The sequence below is a fragment of the Aquarana catesbeiana genome, linkage group LG03 (assembly GCF_042186555.1).
Source record: "Aquarana catesbeiana isolate 2022-GZ linkage group LG03, ASM4218655v1, whole genome shotgun sequence".
NCBI classification, from domain to species: Eukaryota; Metazoa; Chordata; class Amphibia; order Anura; family Ranidae; genus Aquarana; species Aquarana catesbeiana.
In genome coordinates this window covers 470,418,572-470,439,316 of record NC_133326.1, presented here as the reverse complement: position 1 = coordinate 470,439,316, position 20,745 = coordinate 470,418,572, and the positions used below count along the sequence as shown (strand labels likewise).

Below are 20,745 nucleotides of genomic sequence, written 5' to 3'. Positions count from 1 at the left end.
TTCTCGCCACACCGCACTGTACCCCACCTACATTCTTACCTACACTCCCTTTTTATTTATTTTATTCTTCCAATTGTGAGGCTAGTTCAGATGAAAAGTGTGTAAGAGAGGTTTTCTCCTCACTTTTCTGTTGTGTGCTCAGGATAAGAAGTAAATGGAAATCTATCCAATTTACAGCAAAAAACTGAAAAAACTAAAAACAACAGATTTTTAAATGCACTTTGGATACTGTGATATCCAAAGCTAAAAATAAAAGATTTGACTAGGGATTCAGTAAATCGTCTATTTAAGGAAAATTGTTACTGCAGCTGCTGAAACACCCCTGGAAGTGGTTTATTAAAAAAACCTAAAATAAGAAAATCTATATCAAGTCCCTGGAAGACAAAATACATTATACTCTCCTTTCTGGTGGCCTGTGTGTTCTAACTCCCCTTTGTTTTAGTGCTGTAGCCTCTATCATTGTCTTCAACTTTCAACACTTCTTGGAGTATCAGATGCCTATCTTCCTCACTGCAGGCTGTGGCTCCTTCCAACCCCATTGTCACTGTTCAGTCCTATAGAAATGTGGAGGGTTAGAAAAGGAATTACAGTGTACAGCATGGCTCTTCTTTTTCGGGGTCCTAACAATTTGATTTCTTTGGATACCTTACAGCAATTCTTAAAATTAAAGCGGGTCTAAAAAGGGGCAATTCAAATTGAACATAAGATAGAAAAAATGCATGAGCATTGGTTACCTGAATTTCATAACAGTCGGTAAATGCAGAGATAGCAGCAGTGAACATGAAATTGAAGCAGTTACATTTACTTTAAGACTGGGTGCATGCCTTTGAGGTGTATTCCACTTGCACTTCAACGTGTGTTGTGGTAGGGCAACCAATTTATTTTGCATGCAGCACGACTTTGTGCACTTTGGGGATGTGTTCGGGGTGACATTAAAAATGAATGGCACACTAGTGCATGTTGTTGCTGTCCCCCATTAGCCAGTCAAGTCATGTGTGACAATAAGGCCTCAATAGGTTGACTCAGGAGGTGGGAAGAGATAGAACAAGCTTGACTTTTCCAAAACAAATCAAGCTCTGGGAATCAGTTTAGCTGCCAGTAGCTCTAGGTCTACTAAAAGTTATAACATGCAGTTTTCATTAAAGGTAGCCCTTGATGACGCATAGTTACATCAGAAGATCAGTTTGAATTAACTGTGTTTGCGACAAGTTTATTTAATTGGAACTGAAACTTTGCGCTTTGCCTTCCTAAATAACTAAAAATCTTTAAAAGATAGAATAAAGACTAACAACCAGGGAAACCAAACAAAAAGGCATTGTAAGTTCTGGGGTTTTCCATGACCTCCAGTAACTTTGCCAATGTGTGTCCCCTATTCTGTTTCACAAAACAGCTTTTATTTCATATAAGTTACTTGTTTTAAAGATAGAATGCTTTAAAACAATAACTTTAACCCTCTGTTGTCTGATAACCCAGAAGCACATTGTGTTTGTGCATGCTGAATGCAGATCTGGCAATTGTGAAGCTAACCAACAAGAGCAGACAAATGAAGTGTAAAGCACATCCCTTGCAGCAATGCAGGGATCATTCAAAGTCACATTTCTATGTGATAAAATATAGGAGGAGTAATGTAATGTTTAGACGTGGCAAAGCAAACAAAGGTATAGTATAGAAAAGATGCAAGTAAGATATACAGTAAACTGGCTATTGCTTTTTTAGCTTGTACTTGTATATGGCGCTGTACCTGAATACAGCTACCAATTAGATCAGTCTACATCTGGACTGAATGGTATTGTATAGATTAAAGTGATTAGGTCTGATTAGTGATCAGATTTTTGAAAGTTTATATCCTACAATTTGTGTGAGATGGAAAAAAGGAGTACAAAAACATTTTATTGTGATCTGTCATCACTAAAGAGTTAGCTGTCATGTTTTTGTAGCTTCCCATTTTGCAAGCTTTCCCTAAGCCCTGACCACATACTGGTTTGCTACTAAAGAAACTTGCACCATAGGTAAAGGAAGAGCCCTCCTGTAAGCCAGTGCAAGCAGGCAATGCCAAAGTCAGTGTCCTTTGTAGCACTTGAGTTTAAAACATCTCTCCAATGGGGGTGATTTTCCAAATGCATATATATAAGCTGTTCACTTTACAGGAAATTTTTCCCTTAACTTAGTAAATGATGTGAAGCTCTGTTGACTTTCATCATTCAATCATGTGCATCAATCATCATGTTCATCATGTGCATCATTCAATCATGTGCATGCAAAAATACATGATTAGGTATACCTCCCAACCGTCCCGCGATTTGAAGTAAGTCCCGGGGTCCCGCGAATCTGGGCTGGAGTCCCGGGGCCCAGTGCCGGAACAAGTGCTGACACTTGGCTCCACTTAGTTGGAGTATCCTCACTGCAGCCAGTAAGGATTTCTGCCAGCTTCTCCCTCCCCCCTCAACCTTTTTTCAAGTTATTGGTTGCCAGGACCGCCAGCAACCTGGCAACCCATGACATGCTCTGCGGGTGCGCACTGTGAAGAGGCAGAGCGGCTCTCCCTCCCAGCCCCGCCCCCTGACTCCAAGTTGTTCCTGCATAGTCAGGTAAGAGTGGCGCTAGGAGAAAGGGCAGACAGGTTCCCTAGGGGGCAGAGTTTACATGGGAGAAGGAGGGGCATCACTTAGTAGTGCCCCCTTCCCCTGCAGTCTAGAGCACATTGGGCAGTCCCATTGGCATCGACAGTGCAAGTGATAGCAGGGTCCTGTGGAGCAGCCCTGTGTTTTCAATTACCGAGCTCTCTACCTGGCTCCTGGTGGTTGTATTCACTAAAAGAAAGAGATCCGCCCCCTCAGTCTTGGCTCAGCAGGGAATGCCACAAGTTTACACTGAAGTTCAGCAGGTCAGTTTTCCTGTGCTGTAATACAGATGTGTGATGTGAAGGGGGAGGGGTGGCTGCATGGAATGGTTAGGGAGCTTTGTAGAGCTTGGAATGCCCGGTGGGATTTTCCCTCCTCCGCCCCTCCTTCTGAGCCCATGCTGCCTGGAAATTGGGGGTGCCATGATGGCACTGAGAGTGATGGATACACAGAGGAGGCAGGCTGGCAGCTGTGCGCCGTGCTGTGCAGAACGATACCTATTATATCACAGCCTGCAGGGAGAGGTGGAGCTGGAGCGCTGGTGATGCTCTGACCCCGCCCCATGCAGCTTGAATGGTCGAAAGTTAGAAGCCGCGGGGTAGGAGCTGGAGTGGGAGCTGCTGACTCGGCAGCACTGAGAGCCCGCCTGAGGAAATGGCATTGTGGATGGTGTCATGGTGAGCCCAGCTGTACAGCACTGTTTGCACCGAAGAGCTTGGAATGCCCGGTGGGATGTTCCCTCCTCCTCCCCACCTTCTGCCTGCATGACTTGATTGGTATAGGTGAGTCTTTGTCACAGTGCTGGAGGTAGGCACATAGCCAAAAGTTCACATGCACTGTATCTCCAATGGTAAAGGGGGTACTACATACATGGAATAAAGGTGCTGGGGGATATCAAGGATGTATGGGAGAAAACAATGCTGAGGGGGGATCTGGGGTGTATAGGAGGTAGCAATGCTTGGGGTATCTTGGGTGGCTATAGTACTAGAGCAGTGGTTCTCAACTCCTGTCCTCAGGACCCAACAGGCCAGGTTTGCAAGATAACTGAAATACATCACAGGTGATATAATTTTCTGCTCAGTGATTGCAGTATCCTAGTCTGAATCTCCCCAAGGTAATACTTAAAATCTGGCCTGTTAGTGGGTCCTGATGCTAGAGGTATCAGGGATGTAGAGACGCTACAGTGTAGGGGGTATCGGGGATGTAGTGGGGTCACAATACAAGGGGTATCTTATGGTATATTGTAACAGTGCTGGGGGAAATATCTAGGGTGCAGAGAGGGTTTAGAGTGCTGGGGGGGATATCTGGGATGTAGAGGGGTCTGAGTGCTGGGGGAATATCTGGGGTCTAGAGGAGTCAGAGTGCTGGGGGGAATATCTGGGGTGTAGAGGGGTCACAGTGCTGGGGGGATATCTGGGGTGTAGAGGGGTCAGAGTCCTGGGGGGATATCTAGCGTGTAGAGGGGCCATAGTGCTAGGGGGATATCTGGGGTGTGGAGGGGTCAGAGTGCTGGGTGAATAACTGGGGTGTAGAGGGGTCAGAGTGCTGGGGGGACATCTAGGGTGTAGAGGGGTCAGAGTGCTGGGGGGATATCTGGGATGTAGAGGGGTCAGCGTGCCGGGTGGATATCTGGGATGTAGAGGGGTCTGAGTGCTAGGGGGTATCTAGGATGTAGAGGGGTCAGAGTGCTGAGGGGATATCTGGGATGTAGAGGGGTCAGAGTGCTGGGGGGATATCTGGGATGTAGAGGGGTCAGAGTGCTGGGGGGATATCTGGGATGTAGAGGGGTCAGAGTGCTGGGGGAATATATGGGGTGTAGAGGGGTCAGAGTGTTGGGGGAACATCTGGCGTGTAGAGAGGTCGGAGTGCTGGAGGGATATCTGGGATGTAGAGGGGTCAGAGTGCTGGGGGGATATCTGGGATGTAGAGGGGTCAGAGTGCTGGGGGGATATCTGGGGTGTAGAGGGGTCAGACTGCTAGGGGCATATCTGGGGTGTAGAGGGGTCTGAGTGCTGTGGGGATATATGGGGTGTAGAGGGGTCAGAGTGCTGGGGGATATCTGGAGTGTAGAGTGGTCTGAGTGCTGGGGGGGGATATCTGGGGTGTAGAGGGGTCAGAGTGCTGGGGGGATATGTTGGGTGTAGAGGGGTCAGAGTGATGGGGGGATATCTGGGGTGTAGAGGGGTCAGACTGCTGGGGGTATATCTGGGATGTAGAGGGGTCAGAGTTCTGGGGGGGATATCTGGGGTGTAGAGGGGTCAGACAGCTGGGGGCATATCTGGGATGTAGAAGAGACAGAGTTCTGGGGGGATATCTGGGGTGTAGAGGGGTCAGAGTGTTGGGGGGATATCTGGGATGTAGAGGGGTCAGAGTGCTGGGGGGATATTTGGGGTGTAGAGGGGTTTGAGTGCTGGGGGGATAACTGGGGTGTAGAGGGGTCAGAGTGCTGGGGGGATATCTGGGATGTAGAGGGGTCTGAGCGCTGGGGGGGTATCTGGGATGTAGAGGGGTCTGGGTGCTGGGGGGGTATCTGGGATGTAGAGGGGTCAGAGTGCTGAGGGGATATCTGGGATATAGAGGGGTCAGAGTGCTGGGGGGATATATAGGGTGTAGAGGGGTCAGAGTGTTGGGGGAACATCTGGGGTGTAAAGAGGTCAGACTGCTGGGGGCATATCTGGGATGTAGAGGAGACAGAGTTCTGGGCGGATATCTGGGGTGTAGAGTGGTCTGAGTGCTGGGGGATATCTGGGGTGTAGAGGGGTCAGAGTGATGGGGGGATATCTGGGGTGTAGAGGGGTCACACTGCTGGGGGCATATCTGGGATGTAGAGGAGACAGAGTTCTGGGGGGATATCTGGGGTGTAGAGGGGTCTGAGTGCTGGGGGATATCTGGGGTTTAGAGTGGTCTGAGTGCTGGGGGATATCTGGGGTGTAGAGGGGTCAGAGTGCTGGGGGGATATCTGGGATGTAGAGGGGTCAGAGTGCTGGGGGGATATTTGGGGTGTAGAGGGGTCAGAGTGCTGGGGAATATCTGGGATGTAGAGGGATCAGAGTGCTGGGGGATATCTGGAGTGTAGAGGGGTCAGAGTGCTGGGGGGGATATTTGGGGTGTAGAGGGGTCAGAGTGCTGGGGAATATCTGCAATGTAGAGGGATTAGAGTGCTGGGGGATATCTGGGATGTAGAGGGGTCAGAGTGCTGGGGGGATATCTGGGATGTAGAGGGGTTAGAGTGCTGGGGGGATATCTAGGGTGTAGAGGGGTCAGAGTGCTGGGGGGATATCTGAGGTGTAGAGGGGTTAGAGTACTGGGGGGATATGTGGGGTGTAGAGGGATCAGAGTGCTGGGGGGATATCTGGAATGTAGAGGGATCAGAGTGCTGGGGGGCTATCTGGGGTGTAGAGGGGTCAGAGTGCTGGGGGATATGTGGGGTGTAGAGGGATCAGAGTGCTGGGGGGATATCTGGGATGTAGAGGGATCAGAGTTCTAGGGAGGTATCTGGGATGTAGAGGGATCAGAGTGCTGGGGGATATCTGGAGTGTAGAGGGGTCAGAGTGCTGGGGGATATCTAGGATGTAGAGAGGCCATAGTGCTGGGGAGATATTTGGGGTTGGGAATCCAGGAGGTGTGGAGGTGGTAACAGGATAACAATGGTAGGGGGGAAACCTGATGTATATGTGTGTGTGTGTGGGGGGGGGGGGGGGGGGCATTGGTTGGTTGGGTTGGTTGGTTGGTTGGGTGGGTGGAGTTAGGAGTGCTGGATGTATATAAGATGTAGAGGGGTTACAATGTTGGGGGTATCTGAGGCCCTGTCAGGCTGGATGGTGCCTCATGATTTTTATTGGCAGCCGTGTCTATACTTGTTACAACTGCCCTGAGCATCATTCTAGCAGATATATTATATGCACAGGACAGCTTTGTTACTTTATGTATGTAGTATTTTCCCACTGTTTCTTTGCTGTACAGAATGATTGTTCATGCAGTTAAAGTGGAGCTCCACCCAAAAGGGGAAGCTCCACTTCTCTGCCTCCTACCTACTTGATGTCTGTTTACCTGCACTGTCTCCATTGTAGGGGCCCCAGAGCATTACTTTACCCAGGGGCCCATGGTGCTATTAAGACGGCCCTGCATAGTGCTACAGTCTCCTAGCCTCCATAATTGTAGTCAGCTTGGGAAGGGAAGACTGCAGGGAGAGGAGGGGAATCTGACTCCAACAATGAGGCTTACTTTACTGACAGCAATGATGGGTATTTTAGGTACTGATGGCAAAGGTGGGACTAATTTCACTCAGACAGCAGCCACTGGGCTTACTTTAGATGCAAACAGGCTGCAATATCCATCAAGCTGTAATGCAAGTATTTCATAGGTCATGATTTAAGGTACATACACTACACAATCTGATTGTACAATCCGCTTTAGATCTGCCAAGAACTACATAGTGTAAGGATCTGTTTATTTTATACAAATGCAATGCATTGTTTAGGTGTGTCCTCACATTACATTATTTTGGTAAGTCTAAAGGAGATTGTACAATGATATTGTGTAGTGTATGGCCACCATAAGCCCTTGTTGGGGAGAAGCACATTGAAGGAGTAGGAGGGGGTCTGTTCCTACAGTCGGGCTTTGTGAGTTTGCACTACTTGCAATAAAGCTTGTTGGATATTGAGCCCATGTTTACATTGGCCCGATTTGGTGTGCGATTTTACATGTCAAATCGCATGCCAAATCGGATCCTATTGCCGACAATGGCGCAGTCCGAGTCGGTACGACACAGACTTTGCAGCGCCGCACCGATTATCAAAAGTAGTTTCCGCACTACTTTTGGCGACTTCTGGGGCAATTTCAATAGACATCTGTGCATGAACAGATGTCTGTCAAATCGCCCCCGAAGTCGGACTGAAATGCTGGTTTGAAATTATGCGAGTGCAGCTGAACTCGCATGATTTCAAACCCACATCAGTGTGAACCTAGTGTCCAGCAGACGTTCAGCTTAAATGTTGTGTTGGGTTTGGCTTGAAGAAAACATGTGATGCCAGAATATGGTCTGCCTGATGATGTCCTTGAAAAATCATACTATTCCATAACACCACACACATTCTCTGTATTTTTCAAACATGTTTTTGCTTTGTTAAATGCCCCCATGACATTGTCCGTTTTCCCATGCCCATTTTTGGCAAAATTTGGCCTATTTGCCCACAAAACTGAACAGCAAAATTCGCCCCCTACAAAGTTCGGGTTCGCAAAACTTATGCTGCGTACACACAAGCGGACTTTATGGCAGACTTTGCCCGACGGACTTTTTGAATGAACGGCCTTGCCTACACACAATCAACCAAAGTCCGACTAATTCGTACGTGATGACGTACAACTGGACTAAAACAAGGAAGTTCATAGCCAGTAGCCAATAGCTGCCCTAGCGTGGCTTTTTGTCCGTCAAACTAGCATACAGACGAGCGGACTTTTCGACCGGACTCGAGTTCGTCGGATAGATTTGAAACATGTTTCAAATCTAAGTCCGGCAAACTTTTGAGAAAAAAAAGCCCGCTGGAGCCCACACACAATCGAATTGTCCGACGGACTCCGGTACGCCGGAAAAGTTTGCCGGAAAGTCCGATCGTGTGTACGCGCCATTAGAAGCAGTTTCATCAAACCTTCAGGAAATCAAACCCAGGCCGATTCATTTATCACTAGGATGAGATTTTTTTTAGTTGTGTCGATTTTTTGTTCCCCTGCTGCTCCCTCTCTGTTCCTCCCTCTGACCCTTACTTCACCACTACTAGGTGATCTACTTTACCCAAAACTGTCAGAGCTGTAAGCGGGATTTTTCCTCTATTTGTAATATTATTTGCACAAGTCTTTTCTCAAGGCTAAGTTCACCTGTCACAAAATAAATAAATAAATGCAAATATTCTTGCGATTACAAAAATTGTGCATTTAACATTTTTTTCTAAAGAATCCTGCAAAGTATTGCATCTGCAATCAGTGGATCATGGGTGCAATGTCAGTCTCCTGCACACTCTTCCTTCAGCTTTTTGCCCATACTTCTGTACAATAGGGGCTTGCAGCCTATTGCACTAGGGTGTGTACCCCAAAGCTCAGACACACATGCGTGGCTGTGTATATATATATATGTTAGAAGGCCAGTGTGCTGGCCTGAATTTATGGGAGGAGCCCGGAGGGTATTTAAGCTGACCACTTCCCCTTCCTCTTTGTCAGTTTCAGTGCATGATACTACATGTCACTGTGCTGACTCTTCCCAGCTTACCTTGTGTTCATAAGTCTGTGCGTTCGATTACAAGTGGGTTGCGGCGTCTTCGTAGGCGGTTCTCGCTTGCTGTTGCAGGTAGGGTTCAAACCTTTTTGTTCATATGCAATGTTACCATTGGATATGTTTCCTATACCTGCAAACTTGGATTTGCAGGCTCGCTCTGCCTTGCTTGTCATCCTATCCACAAACATACGATTCGTTCGTAGATCCAAGGCTCTGAGCCATTGTCGGTTGTTCTCTGAAATCACTCGATACAGGCTTCATTTTCTCATAGGATTCACTGTCTATGGGGTTGCCATCTCATCCATTTGGAGATCAGCATGTATTATTTGCATGGGTTTTGTGTCTGATTGAGGTGGTAATTAGACCCACATGGGGCCTTGTCTGCACTTTGATTAGCCTGGGGGGCTGGGTGGTTGGAATGTGTTCGGTTTTAGAAGTAAGGTGTGGTATACACGCTGCAACCGATTTGTATTGGATTCACTTCATACATCTTACAACCGATTTGTATCAGTGCCATCTCTTTACAACCGATTCATATTGCATACCTGCTACAATCCGATTCGAATCTAGTCGCATCGGCAGCACAACGGTTCGCATCGGATGCATCCCGCTCACTGATTCTTATTAGTCCCTGTTGTACCCCACAAATGGTTCATTGTTTATGTAATTTTCTACTGACTGTTTCGTATTGCTTTCATGTCATACGAATCAGTCGGATTCAAGCCTAGTCGCCTCGGCGGCACAACGGTTTGCATCGGTCTTATCCTGCACACCAATTTGTAATGGTTCTTACCATACCCTACGATTCATTATTTATTTTTTGTCCGATTCACATCACCTCAGCAGTTACATGCATCACAGTCCACTCCGAACCTAGTCGCACAAGTGGCACAACGGTTCGCGTCACGAGTATCCCACACACCAATACGTAACAGTCCCTATAACAAATCTACGATTCGTTACGTATGCCACTTCGCAGTTCCTTCCTACATATACAATTTCTGCTATCCTTTTCTTTTTCGCCTACCAGTAGGTGACCTTTCTTGCAATCGCTGCAAGCTACGCATCTCATCATAACTCCTTGCAATCGCTGCAAGAACACGCATCTCAACATTTACCCATTTGCAATCGCTGCAACATGCATCTCAGTATAAACTCCTTGCAATCGCTGCAAGAACACGCATCTCAACATTTACCCATTTGCTATCGCTGCAAAAACATGCATCTCAGTATAATCTCCTTGCAATCATTGCAAGATCACGCATCTCAACATTTACCCATTTGCTATCGCTGCAAAAAACATGCATCTCAGTATAATCTCCTTGCAATCATTGCAAGATCACGCATCTCAACATTTACCCATTTTTGCAATTGCTGCAACGTGCATCTCAGTATAAACTCCTTGCAATCGCTGCAAGATACGCATCTCATGATAACTCCTTGCAGTTGCTGCAAATACACGCATCTCAGCATATACCTATTTTGCAATCACTGCAAGAACACGCATCTCATCATAGCTCCTTGCAATCGCTGCAAGACACGCATCCCATCATAGCTCCTTGCAATCGCTGCAAGACACGCATCCCATCATAGCTCCTTGCAATTGCTGCAAGATACGCATCCCATCATAGCTCCTTGCAATCGCTGCAAGATACGCATCTCATCATAGCTCCTTGCAATCGCTGCAAGACACGCATCTCATCATAACTCCTTGCAATCGCTGCAAGACACGCATTTCATCATAACTCCTTGCAATCGCTGCAAGACACGCATCTCATCATAACACCTTGCAATCGCTGCAAGACACGCATCTCATCATAACTCCTTGCAATCGCTGCAAAACACGCATCTCGGCATATACCCATTTTGCAATCTCTGTAAAATTATGCATCTCAGTACAAACTCCTTGCAATTGCTACAAATACACGCATCGTACCATTTACCCGTATACAATCACTGCAAAACATGCATCTCAGTATAAACTCCTTGCAATTGCTGCAAATACACGCATCTTAGTGTTTACCCACTTGCAATCGCTGCAAAACATGCATCTCAGCATTTACCCATTTTTGCAATCACTGCAAAACACGCATCTAAGTATAAACTCCTTGCAATCGCTACAAAACACGCAGTTCAGCATTTACCCTTTTTTTTGCAATCACTGCAAAACACGCATCTCAGCATATACCCATTTGCAATCGCTGCAAACATGCATCTCAACATATACTCCTTGCAATCCCTGCAAGCACACTCAGTGGTGCTCATACAGCCCACTTCATTTTTTAGTGGCACTTAATCGGTCACTCGTCTCCAGTGGCATTCATACGAGCCACTCATTGTTTTCATCTATCTTTTCCCCCTCAGGTCAGTCGAGTTCAGGTTCCATCCTGTACCAGGTTGGACGTTATTTCCCAGGTAAAAAAAAAAAAAACAAAAAAAAAAAAACGCTATGTTTGCATCTTCACCAGGGCCAGTCGCATACAAGGGGGACACATAAAAAAAAGAAAAAAAAAAAGGAAAAAAAAAAAAAGTAAAGAAATCTTGTTGCACTCATGTCACCCCTACTGCAGGTGTTCCCGGTCAACCGAGTTTCGATCATAACCAGGACCTCGCTACTAGAGCGTCAGTCAGGGTCTAGCTCATGGGCTTTTCTATCACATCATTCTGCAGCACCCTTTCACTATACTGTTACTTCACATACATCATTGGACGTGATCTCCAGGCGTTAGTTCTGTCACATATGTCTACACATGACACTCTGTTTTCGAAGGGCGACCCTTCACCTCGCAGACAAGGTCGCTTAACAGTAGACTTGCTGGCAGGGCAAGTGTTAGCAGGCCGAGCACAGGTCACCCCCTACAGACCGCAACATTCCTACGTAGGCCGTACCAGACTTCTACTTCTCGCCCCAGTACGCCCTGGGCTTCTGGTCTTCAGGTTTGTGCTTGCCACAGACAGGCACCCGAGCTATCGGTTATCTGGCCAGTCACCTCCTGGCCCACCTCGGTCGCCACGCACTCTTCTGAGTTTTCTAAATTTCCACTCAACATAAGTTCTGCACAACAGAACTCTGTCAGCTCCTGTCTATGCCTATCATTCCTTTTTCTGTACTTCTTCCTTTTTCCTCCTCTCTGAGTTTTCTCTTTACCACTCCGCTCTCTATCCTATGGCTATGACTCCTCTTAAATATGAGCAACCAGCCCCCTTTTTGTCTTCTGGCAGCGAGGACTTCACACCCGCCCCTCTGTTACCCCCCCAAACGGCTCAGAGCACGGCTGCCTGCAGTCCCTCAGGGGACGGAACATCCCCAAACTCATAGCTGAGTCGCAGGGATATTCCCTTTCCTGCTAACGGCCAGGAAGGCAAAGCTTTTCAGGCTCCTCTTCCCGCCTCCAGCTGCAGCTGGGCCCAACAGGCATCCCTACAATCCATCCACGGGGCCCAGCTGCACTCTTTGGTCTCCCCCTTAGCCGCAACAGTTCGGACTTCCAGACCAGAGTCACACCTTTGAAAGTTCGCCCATCCATGGCCCTCCCGGACCTGGTCATGGTCCCGATGACAGCTTCTCCTTCTGCAGGTACACCAGGCTCTGCACCTATCGTCCTCCCCATTCATCTTGTCCCGACCAGCATCAGGGAGGATATATTGGAGGGAAAAGATGTCATTTGGCATCCCTGCTCATCTCAGTCCATGACTTGGCGAACAACAAATCATACGCCTGGGGGGATGTCTCAGTGATTGTCAAGTCGAGAGACCCCAGCCTCAGTCGTAAGCTGTCAGCCACTGAGTTCTCCCTGGCCTTCGGGATGTTCAGAGATGTACTTTGTTCAGCCACCCTCAGCAGGAGGGAGGAGCGGGACTTATACCTTCATGCAGTGACAGATCTTGCTTACAAATATGGAGGTTTTGCCATCTACGACCATCGGCCATTTTTCAGCCAAAGCAGCAGCGAGACTTGCCCAGTTCCAGATAAGCTCTAACTGGAGCCTCACAGATACGGAACTCTTTTGTCGCCACTTTGCTCACAAAGCTGACGGTTTCGCCCAATCCCTCACTTGAACCTGTCACACCAGGCCCAATGTCACAGGGTTATCCATAATCCGGACGATTTTCTGCTTATCGAACACCTAGACATACCCCCCCCCCCCCCGATAGATCTAGACAAGCTAAGAGGTCTTCAACAATCTCAATGGACGCATAGTGGAAGGCCCAACACATTCCATAAGTTTCTCAGGCATCGTCCTGGATACGCATGCCATGCAGCCTAGCCTGCCTTCTGACAAATTAGCTTGTGTTAGGTTGGTCATTCAAGAGTTTACCCGGTCACAGGAATGTACTAAAAGACAGCTGCAGTCCTTGATAGGGATGCTCAATTTCGCTATGAGAACAATTCCTCAGGGGCGGTCGTTCATCTCAAGGCTCTTAGTCTTTCTTGCCCGAGTGCAGGACCCGACCAAGTCCTCAGACTAGACCCAGCAGCAATAGCAGACTTGGCTTTGTGGGACGAGTTCCTCTTCAACTGGAATGACATATCAATGTTTTTCCCTCAGTATCAGCTCAGTCGCCCCAGATAGTCACAGATGCTGCAACCTCCACTGGCTTTGCTGCAATTTTTGGCCATCACTGGTTTTCCAGACCTTGGCCCCCGGAAATCTGCCTGATTCCTGGCTTCCCTCGATCTTTGTCATTGTTCGAGCTGTACCCCATCGCGGCAGCAGCCCAAGTCTGGGGCCACACGTGGACAGATCAGACAACCAGGTTACAGCTGACATCAATAAGGGTAGATCCAAGTCGCTCCCCGTCATGTCCTTCCTGCGCAGTCTGCTGCAATTGTCACTACATCACCAAATTTAACAGTTACTGTAAGCATATCCCTGGCAAGTGCAATACCGCAGCCGATGCACTGTCCCGCTCCAATTTTGTCTCATTCTTCCAGCAGGAACCCGGAGCCGACCCATCATCCACTCCTATCCCACCTTGGTCTCAACTAACAATGGATTGAAGCCACACCTTGCCAATGCAAACCGGCTCATCAACCACTCACTGTCTAGCAACACACTAAAGGCTTATCCCACGGCCTGGTACACCTACCGTAGGTTCCTTGCCACTTGTCCCGGAACCACAGTAGATGACGTCACTCATGTCCTAGCCTTTATATCTTATTGCCACACACAGCTGGCTCTCCCTCATACCCCTATCAGGCTGTACCTGGCCAGTATCCAAGCCACTATGTCCTTTATCTTACGGAAAATGCAACAAACCGGACCCGGAGTGGATATAAACTTCTTTCGAACCAGCAACGCCTGGTGCCCAGCAACGATCTTTTGACCGTCTGCTCTTTCACCTACCCAGCCAGTCTCCAGCCCGTTACTGCCTTTTCAGGTCAACCCCCTGAGTGGAAATCAGTTTATTAAACATGTTTGGGTCCTACTGGTCAACTTAGGCCTAGACCCCGGGCGGTATTCTGGATATTCCTTTGGATCGGCGCAGCCTCAGCCACATCTCAGCAAGGAGTTCCAGACCATGTGACCAAGAAGCTAGGCAGGTGAAAGTCTGCCTGCTTTACCAGATATATATTCCCTCAAGATGGCCCTTTCTCCAAGCTCACTCAATGAGGTTAGAGGCAATAAAGATACTTCCCTACCTGGTTATTTTTGGCCCCTTTTCTTGCCATACCTACCAGACGACCAAAAGCCACACCTCAGGTCTATTTATGTTGTGAGTCTTGTCGCGTGTTTATGTGATCCACATTTGTCTCGGTCTTAGGGCCACGACCATAAGTTAGAAGGCCAGTGTGCTGGCCTGAATTTATGGGAGGAGCCCGGAGGGTATTTAAGCTGACCACTTCCCCTTCCTCTTTGTCAGTTTCAGTGCACGATACCCTCCCTCCCATTCCCCTTTTTACAGCACTTCTCAGCAAATTCTCCTCCACAATCATCCATTACTTATCTTGGGTATGGCCCCTTTTCTTGCCATACCTACCAGACGACCAAAAGCCACATCTCAGGTCTATTTATGTTGTGAGTCTTGTTGCGTGTTTATGTGATCCACATTTGTCTCGGTCTTAGGGCCACGACCATAAATATATATATATATATATATATATATATATATATATATATATATATATATATATATATACAGTACACACCCATGCATACACACACACACACACACACACACACAGTATATACTGTATATATATATATATATATACACACACACACACACACTTCCACAATTCTCTTACAAGCAGAGCTGCCCAATGGGAGATCTTTTCCATCTCCCGTTGTCACAGTGAAAGAGAAGTGTACTTCTTTTGAGGCAGGGCTGGTCAGAGGGAGATGTTTTCTTATCTCCCAGCAGGCACATAGAGCCAGAGACGTCTTAATAGAATCAAGCGCCCCTGGGCAAAAAATAATGCAGTGGGGCCCCTACCAGGGAGAAGGCGACCTGCAGTATGCTTAGCAGCAAAAAGTGGGTGTGGCAGGGGGAGAGGGGTTAACTTTCACTGTCATGACCAAAATGCAGAAGGGGGGTGATGGGTTGAAATATCACTACCATGGCTACCATTGCAGGTGGGAGGTCAGTGACAGTGAAAGTTAACCCCCCATCCCCCACTCCTGCATCAATGGTAATGGAAGTGAATGTTAACCCTTTCCTCAATAACAGCCCTCTCCCACATTGTAATCACTTACTGTACAGGATCACAGGCTTCCGCTCCCCTCTCTCCTGGCTGGGACTTTGCTTGTACTGGGGCAGAGATAGTCGCCGTTTTTCTTCCTGTGCAGAGTGCTGGTACACGGAGAGGGTTCCAGTGCCCAGCACTCAATGCCACTCTGCATGTTGGGCGCTACATCACTCCTGAAGCAGAGAGAGTTCCAGGGCCCAGCACCCTGGAGCTACTCTGAATATTGGGCACCATACAGTATTGCAGCTGTCCCCAGGGCTGCAGTCCTGTGACATAGGTCAGGACAGAGCAATAATGCCTATAGTTGCCAACATTTCAAAGAATATTCTATGGATGCCTTTTTCTTTTGTGCATCCATCAAGTCATTGTAGGTGGAGAATTTACTTTAAAAAGGGGCAAGGCATTCAGTTTAAATAGGTGTGGTTCCACAATAGGCATAACATTAACCTATTGCCATTCTTTAACTGCTTCAGCCCCAGAAGATTTTACCCCCTTCCTGACCAGAGTGTTTTTTGCGATTCGGCACTGCATCGCTTTAACTGACAATTGCGCGGTCGTGCGACATGGCTCCCAAACAAAATTTACGTCCTTTTCTTCCCACAAATAGAGCTTTCTTTTGGTGGTATTTGATCGCCTCTGCGATTTTAATTTTTTGCGCTATAAACAAAATAAGAGCGACAATTTTGAAAAAAACGCATTATTTTTTACATTTTGCTATAATAAATATCCCCCAAAAATATATAAATTTTTTTTTATTTCCTCAGTTTAGGCCGATCGTATTTTTCTACATATTTTTGGTAAAAAAATCGCAGTAAGCGTTTATTAATTGGTTTGCGCAAACGTTATAGCGTTTACTAAATAGGGGATAGTTTTATGGCATTTTTATTAATTATTTTTTTTTTTTATTAGTAATGGCGGCAATCAGCGATTTTTATTGTGACTGCGACGTTATGGTGGACATGTTGGACATTTTTAACACATTTTTGGGACCATTGTCATTTATACAGCGATCAGTGCGATTAAAAATGCACTGATTACTGTGTAAATGACACTGGCAGTGAAGGGGTTAACCACTAGGGGGCGGGGAGGGGTTAAGTATGTCCTAGGGGAGTGATTACTAACTGTAGGGGGATGGGCTCTGTGTGTGACGTCACTGATCTCTGCTCCAATGACAGGGAGCAGAGATCGAGTGACACTTGTCACTAGGCAGAACGGGGAGATGCTGTTTACAACGGCATCTCCCCGTTCGTCCTCTCCGTGAGGCGATCGCGGGTATCCCCGCGACGATCGAGTCCGCGGGACCCGCGACCCGACTCACGGAGCTCCTGGCGCACTGGCACGGCGGGGAACACCCATTTGCCCAGCCGTGCCATTCTGCCGACGTACATCAGCGTGCGCCGGTCGGGAACCGGTTAAGTATATGTATATTAAGATTAAAAAAAAAAGTAAACAAGGGGCAGGCTTTACATACCCCCCACTTCAAGAATTGCGACATTCAGACTGTGCCTGGCCCTGGTATATTCAGCTAAATCCCAATAAAATGAAACTACGTCATTCTCTTCTTTGTCTTGCTTGACTGTACGATATATTATGAAGATGTACAGTCATGCACAGATAAACAAACATAAAAAAAATAAGCCTTGATGTGTTGTGTGCAAAGCGCCTAATTGTAAGAAAGTTACATTCAAGCAAGACAAACAAGGGAATTAGTTTTATAAGAATTGCTGAAAAACAACAACAAAACACTGGTACAAACAGCAAACCTGTAAACACTGATCCCAAGGTTCTAAAAGAAGACTGCAGACATTAACTATATGAACAATCATTCTGTACAGCAAAGAAACAGTGGGAAAATACTACATACATAAAGTAACAAAGCTGCCCTGTGCATATAATATATCTGCTAGAATGATGCTCAGGACAGTTGTAACAAGTATAGACACGGCCGCCAATAAAAATCATGAGGCACCATCCAGCCTGACAGGGCCTCAGATACCCCCAACATTGTAACCAGTCTATAGCTTATATACATCCAGCACTACCACCCACCCCACACCAGATTTCCCCCTAGCATTGTTACCACCTATATACTCCCTGGTTTCTAAACCCCAGATACCTCCCTAGCACTCTGACCCCTCTACACCCCAGATATCTCCCCAGCACTCTGATCCCTCTACACAGGGCCGGCCCTACCATGGGGCCCATTTAACAAGGGGTGGCAGCAAAGCCGGCAAGAAGTTGCGTAGTGTGGGGGGTGCAGGGGATGCCATGGCCCCAGGCGCAACATTTCACGCCAGTATGTGTCACTACTGGCTGCCTCCTCCTAATTTTAAGTTCCTGTGTCCCCTGCGCCCTGGCCGCCATGTTCAGTGTCCGGCGCCATGTGATTGGGCGTATGGGGGTCATGTGAGGTAAAGGGCTGGCCTGTCTGTGATCGCAGTTGCGCCTGAAGTCCTGCCTCCGCACCTGACCCCCATACGCCCAATCACAGTGTGCTGGACACTGAACATGGCGGTCAGAGTGCGGGGGAGACAAGCAAAAATGTGAGCCATCGCGGCCGCTGTCTTCTCCTTCTCCTATCCTCCAGACCGATGCAGGACAGGACAAGAAGGTGAGTGAGACTCCCTCGTGTGAGTCGTGTTACAGGCCCCGGGGGGGGGGAGAGAGATGAATACTGTAGGCAGGACAGTATAATGTAGTATGGTGATCAGTGTAGTGTAGTATGGTGGACAGTGTAGTGTTGTATAGTGGACAGTGTAGTATGGTGGCCAGTGTAGTGTAGTATGGTGGCCAGTGTAGTGTAGTATGGTGGCCAGTGTAGTGTAGTATGGTGGCCAGTGTAGTATAGTGGACAGTGTAGTATAGTGGACAGTGTAGTGTAGTATGGTGGACAATGTAGTGTAGTATCTTGGTCAGTGTAGTGTAGTATCTTGGTCAGTGTAGTGTAGTATCTTGGTCAGTGTAGTGTAGTATCATGGTCAGTGTAGTGTAGTATGGTGGTTAGTTTAGTGTAGTATAGTGGACAGTGTAGTGGTCAGTATAGTATAGTGGTCAGTGTAGTGTACAGTATAGTGGTCAGTGTAGTGTAGTGGACAGTATAGTATAGTGGACAGTACAGTGGTCAGTTTAGTATAGTGGTCAGTGTAGTGGACAGTATAGTGATCAGTGTAGTGTAGTAGACAGTATAGTGCAGCGGCGCTTTGCCGGCGGTTCGGAGGCGCTGCCCATTTGATTCCCCCCAACACTGTTACCCCTCTACGCCCCAGCAATGTGACCCCCCTGCACCCAGATACCCCCATCACTGTAACCCCTCTACAACTCAGAAATCCCCCTAGTATACTGACCTCTCTACACCTCAGCACTGTGACCCTCCTACCCCCCAGATATGCACCAGCACTGTGACATTTATACTATCCAGCACTGTGACCCACCCACACCCCAGATATCCCCCTAGCACTCTGACCCCTCTACACCCCAGCTACCCCATCACTGTTAGCCCTCTACAACACAGACATCCCCCAGCACTCTGACCCCTCTACAGCACTGTGACCCCCCCCCCGAATATCCCCCCTCTACAGCACTGTGACCCCCCCCCCGAATATCCCCCCTGCACTCTTACCCCTCTACACCCTAGATACCCCTATCACTGTAACCCCCCTACACCCGATTGCCTTCCAGCACTCTGAGCTCTCTGCACCCTGGATATCCCCCCAGTACTGTTACCATACTCACTCTAGATTGGATACCCCTTGTACTGTAAACCCTCTACATCCCTGATACCCCCAGTACTGTGACCTCTTTAGCCAGCCCCTATACCCCCACACTGTGACCCCTCTACACCCCTGATGATATCTCTAGCACTATGGCCACTCAAGATACCCCCCAAATTTCTAACCCCTATACACCCCAGATTCCCACTCAGCACTGGCTTTACCCATACATCCTTGATATCCCCGCCACCATTATCCCATCCATATAATACCCCCTTTTCACTTGAACTTTTGGCTATATGCCCCTTTCTAGTTCTGTGAAAAGGACTCACCCATGTACCAATCATGTCATGCAGGCAGAAGGAGGTGTGGAAGAGGGAGCAGTAGTGATAGACAACCTAGATCCTCCAGAAGGAGTGGCACTCCCGTAAACTCCAAAGGCATCCCAAGCTCAGTGGTGCCCACAGTTCACACACAGTGTGCACCCTTCTGCTGGAACAACGTAGATGTGATGGGGGGATGTGCTGAACAGGTTGTTGAAAAGGTGAACTCCTTTAGGATTGGTGTTGTGATTGTATCACATCTTATTGTAGATGAGAAATTTGCCAGTACATGGATAGTCTAGTTCAGGTTTAGTCCACTTTTGCATCTCCAGCCATGTAGAAACTAAAATCCCTAGCATATATTGCCAAGCATTTCATGTCAAAGTTTCCTTGGATTTATAGTTTTACAAGAGCTAGATAACATCTACTATCTCTGATAAACTCATGCTATATTCTACCACAGGAACCTGTGTGGAAATTCCTTTTCCGTCTGGTGAATGTTTTGTAGGTGCTTTCCACTAGCTTTTGTTTTTGGTGTTTTAATACTCTTAAATTACCCCATATATTGTACACATAGCCATAAGTAAAAAAAAAAAAAAAAAAAAAACAAGAGCTCTGATAAAAGCAATTTTTGAAAATCCTATTCAGCCAACTAGATAAATATCATTTTGCTTCCTGCAAAGTTTTTGTTACAGTATACAAAACAATAGGCTGAACCAGTGTTCTTTGCATTCAGCAGCTGTCATTGATTTTTGATATTTTCATTTAGTTGGCAAGGGCTGAAAAGCTCATTTGCTTTCCAGTAGCTAAAGGAAAACAGTTTGACAGCACGTTTTTTTTTTTTTTTTTTTTTTAAGTCGTATTCAAAGGTTTTGATGCATGCTCAATAGAATAAAATGAAGCTTGTTTTGAGTGACAGATAAAATATATATTTTTTTTTGAAGGGTCAATTCACTCAAAAGATCTCTTTGAAACTATAATAATAAGATATCTTCATCAGGCCTCCTGGGTCTTCATACCTGCTGTGGCCATTATTAGGGGTCCCACAATCCTTGTTGAATTGTTTTATTTTGGTTATCCTAGGTAAAATAAAACAGGATATGTTGGAATACACCAAGATAAATGGAAACAC

The 20,745-nt window shown here is 47.1% G+C and overlaps 1 protein-coding gene across 5 annotated transcripts in view; it reads right to left on the bottom strand.

The window, feature by feature from the left end:
* LOC141132481 (protocadherin-10-like) overlaps positions 1 to 20,745 on the bottom strand; it is a 127,444-nt gene that overhangs the window by 8,181 nt on the left and 98,518 nt on the right. Inside the window, exon 4 of one of the 5 annotated variants that reach the window (XR_012242911.1) lies at positions 20,633 to 20,692. The exons of the other annotated variants lie outside the window; for them this stretch is intronic. The gene's annotated coding sequence lies outside the window, so the exon portion shown is untranslated. The remainder of the gene's footprint in view (positions 1 to 20,632; positions 20,693 to 20,745) is intronic. 5 annotated transcript variants of the gene reach the window in all.